At 46.3% G+C, this 10,776-nt stretch overlaps 1 protein-coding gene across 1 annotated transcript in view; it reads left to right on the top strand.

The window, feature by feature from the left end:
- Positions 1 to 9,461: 9,461 nt before the first annotated feature.
- RFX1 (regulatory factor X1) overlaps positions 9,462 to 10,776 on the top strand; it is a 58,794-nt gene continuing 57,479 nt past the window's right edge. The window contains exon 1 of the mRNA XM_079959994.1: positions 9,462 to 9,594. The gene's annotated coding sequence lies outside the window, so the exon portion shown is untranslated. The remainder of the gene's footprint in view (positions 9,595 to 10,776) is intronic.

Genomic DNA, 10,776 nt, shown 5'->3' on the forward strand with positions numbered 1-10,776 from the left:
AATTGAATTCCGCCCTATTTTTAGATATAAATTCTCTCTCTCTCTCTCTCTCTCTCTCTCTCTCACACACACACACACACAAAGCAATTTTAAAATGAAATCATATATTTATTTGGGTTGGCTTCATCATTTTGTAATGAGCAACATTAAGCTACTGCTACAACAAGTAGTGTCTGTTGCAAATATATTATGAACCATTAAAAGCTGTACAAATTATGATGATTGCTTTTTGAAGGGCTTTTACTATATCTCTTTCACGTTGGTGCTTCTAATTAATTTTTTTCTCAACGGTGCATAATTTGAAGCAAGTCAGTGATAGAAGATAACAGTTTAAGTCTGTTCTTATTACTTTGTGAAAACAACAGCTTAAAGATTAATCTCTTTCTGCTCAGTAATGTAAATTTTTGCACATGTAAAGGAAATTTTTCACAGCAAAGGAAAAATGAAACAAAACAAAACAAAAAAAGTAGTGTCTTAACTACTAGGGATGTTGACAGAATAATAGCTCTCTGAAATTCCAGCAGCTTCATTTGACTCTCCCATTGCCACTACAGCACCTCCTTAGAGAAGCAGGCGATTAGAAAGTTCAGTTCAATATGGGTTTTGATCAGGGGTAGTCAACCTTTTTATACCTACTGCCCACTAAAGTATCTTTCTTGATGGTAAAATTTCCTTACCGCCCACCAGAACTCGATGGAAGGAGGATTCAGCTTGTCCCCTAACGCCCACCTAAACACCCACTAATGGACAGTAGGGACCAGGTTGACAACCCCTGTTCTAGATAGAATTTCCACCTAGAATATCTGGTTCTTCAGTACAGGGACAGCTAACCATTGACCTGGAATAAAAACTCTACCAGCCCCAACCATACCATGCTGGCTGGGGCTGGTGGACCTTGCAGTCCCGCAACTTTTATGGAGAGGCACAAGTTAGCCAACCTTGCTTCACAAAAGTGAAAGTCTCTTAGCAGTGTGGTTCAGAACAGTCTCTGAATGCCAGTTGTTGAGGAGCAATAGTGCGAGTGGGCTATTGTTTTCACTTCCTCATGTGCTTCCCAGAAACATCAGGCTGGTCACGGTTGATAATGGGGTTAATGACCTAGAGTGACTCTTCTTTTGCCCTTATGTTCTCCTCTAGCCATTCATTCCGTGTGTGGAGACAAGAGTGGGGCTGGATGAGGCCTTGTTCAGCAGTGATGCTCAGTGGGATATCCCTGGGCCCAACTTTTGATAAAGTTGGAGTAACTCAGGAAGTAGTCAATGTGGTAACCCTCCAAATGTTGATGGACTCGATAACTCCCATTACCCCCAACCAGCATGGCCTGTTAGCAGGAGTGATGGGAGCTGGAGACCAACAACACCTGTAGGACAACACATTGGCAAGCCCTGGGGTAACTAATGCTCATCATCCTGCTCTCCTTGGAACAGAGTTGAAAAAATGATGATCAAAGTGCAGCCAGCCTGCTCTTTGTGTCATCCAGAGTACTTTGAGATCGAACATGGGGATGTAGTAGGCTGCCATATACTGAGTCAGACCAGTGGTCCAGTATTGTCTACACCAGCCTTACACACTACAACTTCCATTGCCCTGATTCATTGGCCATGCTGGCTGGAGCTAAAGTTCAACAACATCTAGAAGGCCACCAGCTCCCCAACGTTGGTCTACGCTGATAGTTGCTCTCCAGGATGTCAAGCAAGAGACTTTCTCAACCACCTGAAGATGTCAGAGATTGAAGTGCCCTCCATAACCACCTCTCTCACCAGCCCTGTTTAACACCCTGATTGAGTATTTGTCTGGCTGGAATAGGTCCTTGAAATCTGATATTGCCTCTTGTTTACCCGGATGGAGGTTAGAGGGGGGTGTGCTTCATAGAAACAGAACTGTAGCGTTGGAAGGGACCTTGAGGGTCATCTAGTCCAACCCCCTGCAATGCAAGAATATGCAGCTGTCCCATATGGGGGTCGAACCTGCAACCTTTGTACACTGGCTGTACAAAGGTAAAAATTACATGTTCCACAGTCTTTTCCTGCTGGCTCTGCCCACAACTGGTAAGTGGCCCCCCAAAGACTGCTCAGAAAGGAAGGTGGCCCTCAGATAGAAATAAACTCTATTGAAACAGAAAAGCTCTTCTGATACTCTGAAAACACCAGAGATGGTACAATGAGGGAGAAAGAATGCAAATTACACTCAATGGGATTCTTATGGGTATCTGTTTCTCAACCCTTGTTCCTGATTCAACCCATCACTCTTATAATGGCTTACTGTGGTCCAGCCTGTGCCGTCCCATCCATTGCATCCAGCCCAGTTGATGGTTTTGGATCTGCAGGAGGCATTGGCTGTGGCTCCGGTCTCAGTTACAGAGGTCTGGGGGCTTTGGCTATGGTCTAGGTGGTGGATTGGACTATGGCTACAGTTCTGGTGCACTTGTCGTAGAAAGCACAAACGCAACAGTGCTTGGCTCTCTGACTGGGGTTATTCCTCAGCCCATCAACCAGATTCCATCAGCAGAGATCATGATCCAACCACCCTCCTCCATTGTCACCATCTCAGGACCCATCCTCTCTGCCAGCTGTGAACCTGTTCCTGTTGGAGGAACTACTCCATGTGCTGTTGGTGGATCTGGACTGGTAAGAGGCTCTGACTATGGGGGCTTGGGCTGGAAGAGAGCTTCACTTATTGGAAGGAGCATTGTGGTAGCATCTGTCATTAGGCTGATTGAACCCCAGAATAATATGAGATAGAAAACAACCGATAACCAGATAAATTGATACAGATATGTTGGCCTGGTTCAGAAGAGCTGAATCTCAGAAACTGCCTGCAGAAGCTCAGTCTTTTTCACATGCCCTCTTTGCTTTGAAGTCCACAAAACAAAATCCTTCTTGTTGGGTCCTCCATTGCTTCTTGTAATGCCATTTCTTTGACCTCTTCAATAAAGCATATGCTGCATTCTGATAACCCACGAGTCTTGGTTTTTGAGCCGTTGGCCTGGATTCCTCATTGCAAGTGCAAGATTATTTGACCCAGGCAGAGGAAGGATAAGAAAGAGGCTGAATAAGTCAGAGATACAAGAGGCTCACTCTCCTGAGAGTTCTGCTACATCCCTGCATTTGGGGGTGTGATTGAAAGACCACAAAGACCAACTAATTCAGGGGTATAGAATTCAGCAAATGTCAGAGTAGAAAATCCATGCAGACCTGAAGCAAGAAGACTCCTTCAAGGGTGGGTCTTTCTGATGAATCTCTTCAACAACCCCATATGAAGGTTGAATGGAAGAAGGTAAACCCAGGACAGTGAATCATGCAAAAATACAGCAGGTAGGCTTTCAGGTGTAATGTTTCTGTGGGTACCCAGGACTCTTTGCTTATTTAACATACACTGGTACCTCTGGTTACGAACTTAATTTGTTCCGGAGGTCTGTTCTTAACCTAAAACCGTTCTTAACCTGAGGTATCACTTTAGCTAATGGGGCCTCCTGCTGCCACCGCACAATTTCTGTTCTCATCCTGCGGCAAAGTTCTTAACCCGAGGTACTACTTCCTGGTTAGCGGAGTCTGTAACACGAAATGTTTGTAACCTGAGGTGTTTGTAACCTGAGGTACCATTGTATTTCATGTTTCAAAGGTCTACCTGGTAGCCCAGACAAATAAACAGTTTAACTCTATGTAAATAAGTAGGCAAACTCAGTGTTATTTTTTCTAGAAAACACTTCCATGAACACCTCCTTTGTTCTCTTATTGTGAGCACATGAGATGTGCCAGAACTGTCATTCTAACTGAAAAAAAGCCCTGGGTAACCTCTTCCTTGGTCTGAACCAAGGATGTGGGGGTGGGGATTCACATGCTTGAACTTTCCCCCATGACCTCAGAGGCATTGGTATTGCGGTCAATACAGACCCTTGTGTAACTCTTTCCTTACATTTATAGGCAATAATTCTTAATATAATCCCACATTAGGGGAGGGCCAAGTTCAATAGTAGAACACTTGCTTTGCATGAAGATGCCCAAGGAGAACTGGGATTCACTTCCTGAAACCTTGGAGAGCTACTGCCAGTTGCTGTGTAGATGATACTGTCCTAGACAGAGGACCGTCCTCTGACAGCACTTTATAATAGAGGACCACCCTCTGCAAACGAGGGCCCTCTAGTTCATGGGTAGGCAAACGAAGGCCTGGGGGCCGGATCCGGCACAATTGCCTTCTAAATCTGGCCTGCGGACAGTCCGGGAATCAGCGTGTTTTTACATGAGTAGAATACGTCCTTTTATTTAAAATGCATCTCTGGGTTATTTGTGGGGCATAGGAATTCGTTCTGTCCCCCCCCCAAAAAAAATAGTCTGGCCCCCCACAAGGGGGACAGTGGACCGGCCCCCTGCTGAAAAAGTTTGCTGACCCCTGCTCTAAGTGGATTGTACATCCGGGTGAGATCTGCTCGCCTCCCCCCCATGCTGCCTTCACATAGCTGAGGCAGCCTTACGCAGAGCCACCACGACTCCTTGCTGCATAAGACTGTCTTTCATGCTGCGCTGGCAGCCAGAGCATCACTGAACTTTCCTTATCTCCCAGAATACTGTCCTTTCGGCCTGCTGAAGATAAGAGACCTTGCTTCTCTGCCCTGCGATAAGAAATCCACCGCTTCCCCGGCCGCTGGCAAATGCCACCATCCAAGCCTTCTGCAACGGAGATAAACTCTGCCCCAAGTGCTGAATGGCTAGTTTGCCTTCAGCTGCATGATAAATGCAACATTTCAAAAAAAAAAAGTGGGGGGAGGAGCAATTCCACACACACACACACACACACACCCCCCTCAACAAGCAAGAGACAATGTTGTTCTTTAGTGAAATTTTATTAAGACTTTTCATAATACAATAAAAAAGAAACAATCTAGACAAAAATTGAAAGAAAGAAAGATGCAAAGTCCTTTCTCACAGGTATATCTTAACCTTTGTCTCAAGACAGAAAAGGTGAGCTCCCACAGCCCTCACCTGGGAGCTTTCCTTTCTTCCCCTGGCCTCCCACCCTAGGAGATCTCCCCTTCCCATCCTCTCACACAGAGTCCTTCTCCAACAATCCATCACATTCATCTGCATGCAATTCCCTCCTTACCCCAAAGTAGAGAACAACAGCAGCAACACCAGAAAATAAATCAAAACAGAAGCAAGAACAGGGCAGAAAAGGAAACGAACTAATAACAAAGATATAAGAATAATAAAGGAATGGAAAGATAATAAAAGAAAAATAGATAAGGAAAAGGAAAGAATACAAATAAAAAGGACTTCCAACTATCGGGTTTGTCAGTTATATATACAATATTTCTTCAAAATATTTGAAATGTTCGCTCCAGGATGGTGTCCAACTGTTCCTCCTCCTGCTAGGCGGTCTTTTTTGTAATACTCAATTCTGGGCATCTCAAGTTTGTTGTCCTTCTACACAAAAAGTCTAAAAGAGCTTCTCCAAATACTATTCTTGATAAAAGTTCATCATAGTCTTCCTCCAGTCCAACATAACAGCTTTGACTCCAGTGCTGAGGAACCATGCATCCTTGATCTTTATTCCCTCTTTCCCAAGTACTTTTTTAACTTCTCCAAAAGACATTTTTGGAGTTCCTACTTGGTTGGGAGAGGGAGGGCAGGAATAGGGTGTTTGCAAGCTTTTTCAATTATGCGCAATTTCACCCATGCACGCAATGACCTGGAGCGCAATCCCTGAGCAAATGGGGAGTTGCCCGTATACACATGCTCCCTCTTGCTCACTTCAGGTTAGGGACATTATTTTTCAGCTCTTTTCGTTCATCTGTCTTGCACAAGCCCCTCCTATTTTGTTAACCTAAACGGAAGTCTCAAGTTTCCATTCTACCACTTTGTGGTACATGACCTTTAAACACACCCACATCTGAGCCCACCCCAGAGAACAACCCACCCACCATATGTGAGAGGAGGGAGTCTATGCATGTACAGGAAATACGGAAGCATGGGTCGGGGTGGGGGGGAAACAAAATGTGGTAGGAAACAAAGCTAAAACCCTGCTACGGTGTCCCATAACACGCTTCTGATATTTAAAAAATAGACTTGCAGCTGCAATTAGCTTGTGCAGTTTTGCTCTCTGTCACATGTATAGATGACCTCTGCACTTGAAACTCCAAATTCATTTTTTAAAATTTATTTCATAAATTTGCTTGACTATCAAACAAATTCTTCAAAGCAGTTTACAAAAAATAAAACAATAGAATGAAGAAAAAATGATGACCCAACTTTAAAATATACAAAAGTAAAACTACTAAAACAGACCAAAATACCTCCTTTCCAAGAATCTTTTTGTTGTTGTTGTTGTTGTTGTTTAGTCGTTTAGTCGTGTCTGACTCTTCGTGACCCCCTGGACCAGAGCACGCCAGGCACTCCTGTCTTCCACTGCCTCCCGCAGTTTGGTCAAGCTCATGCTGGTAGCTTCGAGAACACTGTCCAACCATCTCGTCCTCTGTCGTCCCCTTCTCCTTGCGCCCTCCATCTTTCCCAACACCAGGGTCTTTTCCAGGGAGTCTTCTCTTCTCATGAGGTGGCCAAAGTATTGGAGTCTCAGCTTCACGATCTATCCTTCCAGTGAGCACTCAGGGCTGATTTCCTGAAGAATGGATAGATTTGATCTTCTTGCAGTCTATGGGACTCTCAAGAGTCTCCTCCAGCACCATAATTCAAAAGCATCAATTACATTGAAGGCACCTGATTGATCTCAATGGGCAGGGAGTTCCAAAGTGCAGGTGCCGCCACACTAAATGAGTTCTGACAAATATGGAACGGGTGTTGTGTGGCATTTGTAGTAGTGCTAATTATACCTATCAAACCAGTCGAGTGGGCACATGTGGGGTAAGGCAATCTCGTAGGTAAACTGGTCCCAAGTTGTTAAGGGCTTTATATGCTAACAATAACCCCTTGATGTTGACCTGGGAGCAAATCGGCAACCAGTGCAGATCTCTGAGCACGGGTGTTATATGCTGACAAGGCCTCACTTCTGTCAGGAATCATGCTGCTGCAATCTGTAGTAACTGCCGCTTCCAGATCAAGCCTGGAAGAGTTTGATGCAAAATGATGGCCAAGGTATTTAACGGAATAGCTGCTAAACAACTGGGATCTACTGCAAACCACCCAGAGATCTACCAGTAGATATCACTCTAGCTTTTGTTCACCCGTGGCCTAGGTCAGGTGTAACTGTCCTATCAAGTGCATAGGCTGAAATTTGGATTGCTTAGGTCCCAGGAACTGAACTGTCAGCCATGCAGCTTTATCTCCCAATCCAATTGGGAGACATAGCATTTTGCCTTATCTTTACAATTCCTCTCCAAACACCAGGCAGAATGATCTTGTATCTTAGCCCTAAGCACCACAGCCCTGAGATCAATCCCCCTGCCTACTCTTTAACCTGAAACTGTTCTTAACCTGAGACACCACTTTAGCTAATGGGGCCTCCTGCTGCCGCGAGATTTCTGTTCTCATCCTGAAGCAAAGTTCTTAACCTGAGGTACTATTTCTGGGTTAGGGGAGTCTGTAACCTGAAACATCTGTAACCCGAGGTACCACTGTAAATGGCAACATCACCACCCCCACCTCACTCCAATGCTGGGGTGGGAAGAGATGTTGCATTTTACTTTTAGTGCTAAGTTTGTAGATAAAAAACCCCTGTGACTGCTCCTTAGAGTTTCTATAAAGTACAATTGTATGTGCACACATGTGCATAAACATTGGCCAATAATTTGTTACAATTTATGTCATTATGTACAGATATTGTGCTATATCACATATTGTGCTCACAATTTCATCTCTATGCATTCTCACTTTCCATTAGGGGTATGAGAGAGGGAAAACACTTCCCCCAACTTTTGTATCCAGATTTTCACTTTTTGAAATACGCCAACTCTATCACACTGCCTCTAACTTGCCTTTTCTCTAAACTAAAAAGTACCAAACTCTGCAACCTTTCTTCATAGGGGAGTTGTTCCATCCCTTGATGATTGTGGTGGTACTTTTCTGAATCTTTTCCAATTACACAATATCCTTTTTGAGGTGAGACCAGGACTGTACATAGTACTCCAAATGGAATTATGATACTGACAGTTTTATTTTTCAGTTCCTTTCCTAACTATCGGTAGCATGGAGTTTGCCTTTCTCACAGCCACAGCACCCTGGGTCCATTATCATTATCTGCCACCTCCACCTCACCCCATAGCTGTCAAGCTTCCCTTTTTTTTGCGGGAAATTCCCTTATTCCAGTGCTGTTTCCCGCTACTTCCCACTGCTATCCCGGATTGTTAGATAACTCGTAGACTGTCCCTAGGACATGTGAGGCTGCTGATCCCTTATTTTTGAGGTTGCTGATCCCTTATTTTCAAATCTTAAAGTTGACAGCTATACCTCACCCCCATGGGCGTGTACGTGAAATTAATATTTTTTGCTCCAACAATATTTTAATCCATGTTTCCACTGAGCTGGAGCAAACGGTCCTTTCAGTTTTATGGTAAGGTACCACACACTTATAGGGACGCGGGTGGCGCTGTGGGTTAAACCACAGAGCCTTGGGCTTGCCGATCAGAAGGTCGGCGATTCGAATCCCCACGACGGGGTGAGCTCCCGTTGTTCGGTCCCTGCTCCTGCCCACCTAGCAGTTCGAAAGCATGTCAAAGTGCAAGTAGATAAATAGGTACCACTCCAGCGGGAAGGTAAACGGCATTTCCGTGCGCTGGTTCGCCAGAAGCGGCTTAGTCATGCTGGCCACATGACCCGGAAGCTGTATGCCGTCTCCCTCGGCCAATAAAGCGAGATGAGCGACGCAACCCCAGAGTTGGGCACGACTGGACCTAATGGTCAGGGGTCCCTTTTACTTTACCACATAGTTACAACTATCGCAGGCATATCCATATTGCAGAGCTGCTCCTGACACAGGGCGTGGGCAACACAGTGAAGCGACGAGCACGCGCGCCACCTACTTGCATTGAAACCGGGCTCTCCTGCCAATTAAGAACTACAATTCCCAGCATGCCACAAGCTGCGCAGGCGTCCCAACCTCCTGTCTAAGGAGTCAGTTTCGACGGACGCGTCAGTTTACTGACAAGGCTTCCGGCCAATAGGAAGTTGCCAACTCCCAATTCGTTACAGCCGCCCATTGGGCTCGCCCTTTCTACTAGACAGACAAGCCTCTAGTCAAATCCCTGTTGCGGAATGCCTGACTGACCAATAAAAGGGTGAAGTATCCGGTGAGGGGCGCGGCTTTCGAACCAACGGAGAGGAGGAAGCGCCGACAAGTGACTGACAGCAGCACAGCCCAATGGGCCATCGACACCGTCCAATCGGCGCCGGGAGCCGCCTATTTCCCCCTCCCTTCCCCTCCCCTCGCCGAGGTGGGTAGCAACAGTTGCCCCGGTGAGGGAACACGGAGGGCGCCATAGCCACCGTAGTCGTGGCGACCAGGAAACCCGGCAACAACAACAACAACCGCCCACCCTCTCTTCCTCAGCGCGATTCCCGCCAAAATCGAGAAAGGGCACGACAGCCGCGACTCCGTCCCCGCCCTCCCCCTGAGGGGACGCGGCCTCGCGGGGCCGGGACGGTCCAGGTGGGTCCGAGTCCGTTTCCCCTCCTCCCCCTCCCACCGCTGCAAAATGGCGGGGCCTGCGGCTCCCGCTTGACTCCCCGAGGCAGCCGAGGAGCGTGAAGCGAGCGAGCGGCGGCTTTTCTCCAGGCTTTGGCCCCCGCGGCGGCGGCCACTCCAAGCAGGGCTTGTCGGGAAAGGGCCCAGGCCCTGGCAGGCGGGGCTTCGGCGCTCCGCAGTGATTGGTGGGCGGGCGGACCAATAGGCGCCGGCTGAGGCCCTGAGATTAGCCAATCGAGTTTACGGGGGGGCGGGCGTCGACTGCTCCCTCATAGACGCGGAGAGAAAAACAGTGACTCACGGACGCGTCATGGCGTCGCAGTGACGTCAAGTGGAGTAGCGTTTTTTTCCTGTTTGGTTAAAAATGATTGTGACGTCGCACAGCAGTAATAAATGAATAATAATTAAAAAATCACTGCCTCCCTTCGTGGTTAAACATCAATGGGTAGTAGTAACAGCACAGAATTCAGAGTCTTTTATTTTTTTATTTTATATGATGTCATAGTGACTCCATAAGTGAGATTTTTATGGGAAGAGCCCATAGGTTAGTAGATAAAGGGATTCTGAAGGTTCAGGATTCAATCTCTAATTTAAAAAGAACCTCAAGCTTCTGAAATATTGGCTGCCTGAGGCCTTCGAGAGCTGCAGTTAGGCGATGGTTAGTACTGACCTAAAGATGTACCAGTGGCCTCCCCAGTTATGAGTCAGTTACTTATATTTAACCCATATTAAAGGGCTGGAAGGCTGTATCTCAGTACAGAGAAAGGACCTGCTTTCTATGCAGAAGTTCTTAGGTTCAGTCGATGGCATCTCCCATTAAGGGATCATAGTCTGAGAAAGATTTTGAGAACTGACGTGAGTGTGAGTAGGCATTAATGGTCTTATTTGTGCTGGTTCACAATAAACAGACTTGTTGCTACTTCAAACGAGCACTTTTAATAAATTTCTACCTGGCTTGGTCAGTCCTGGTTGGGAGGGCAAGAGCAGGAGCACACCATAACTTCCTGATTCAGATGCAATTGGGAACTACCGTATTTTTTGCTCTATAAGACTCACCTTTTCCCTCCTAAAAAGTAAGGGGAAATGTGTGTGCGTCTTATGGAGCGAATGCAGGCTGCGCAGCTATCCCAGAAGCCAGAACAGCAA

This window comes from Podarcis cretensis (genome assembly GCF_951804945.1).
Source record: "Podarcis cretensis genome assembly, chromosome: 17".
In the NCBI taxonomy this organism is placed as follows: domain Eukaryota; kingdom Metazoa; phylum Chordata; class Lepidosauria; order Squamata; family Lacertidae; genus Podarcis; species Podarcis cretensis.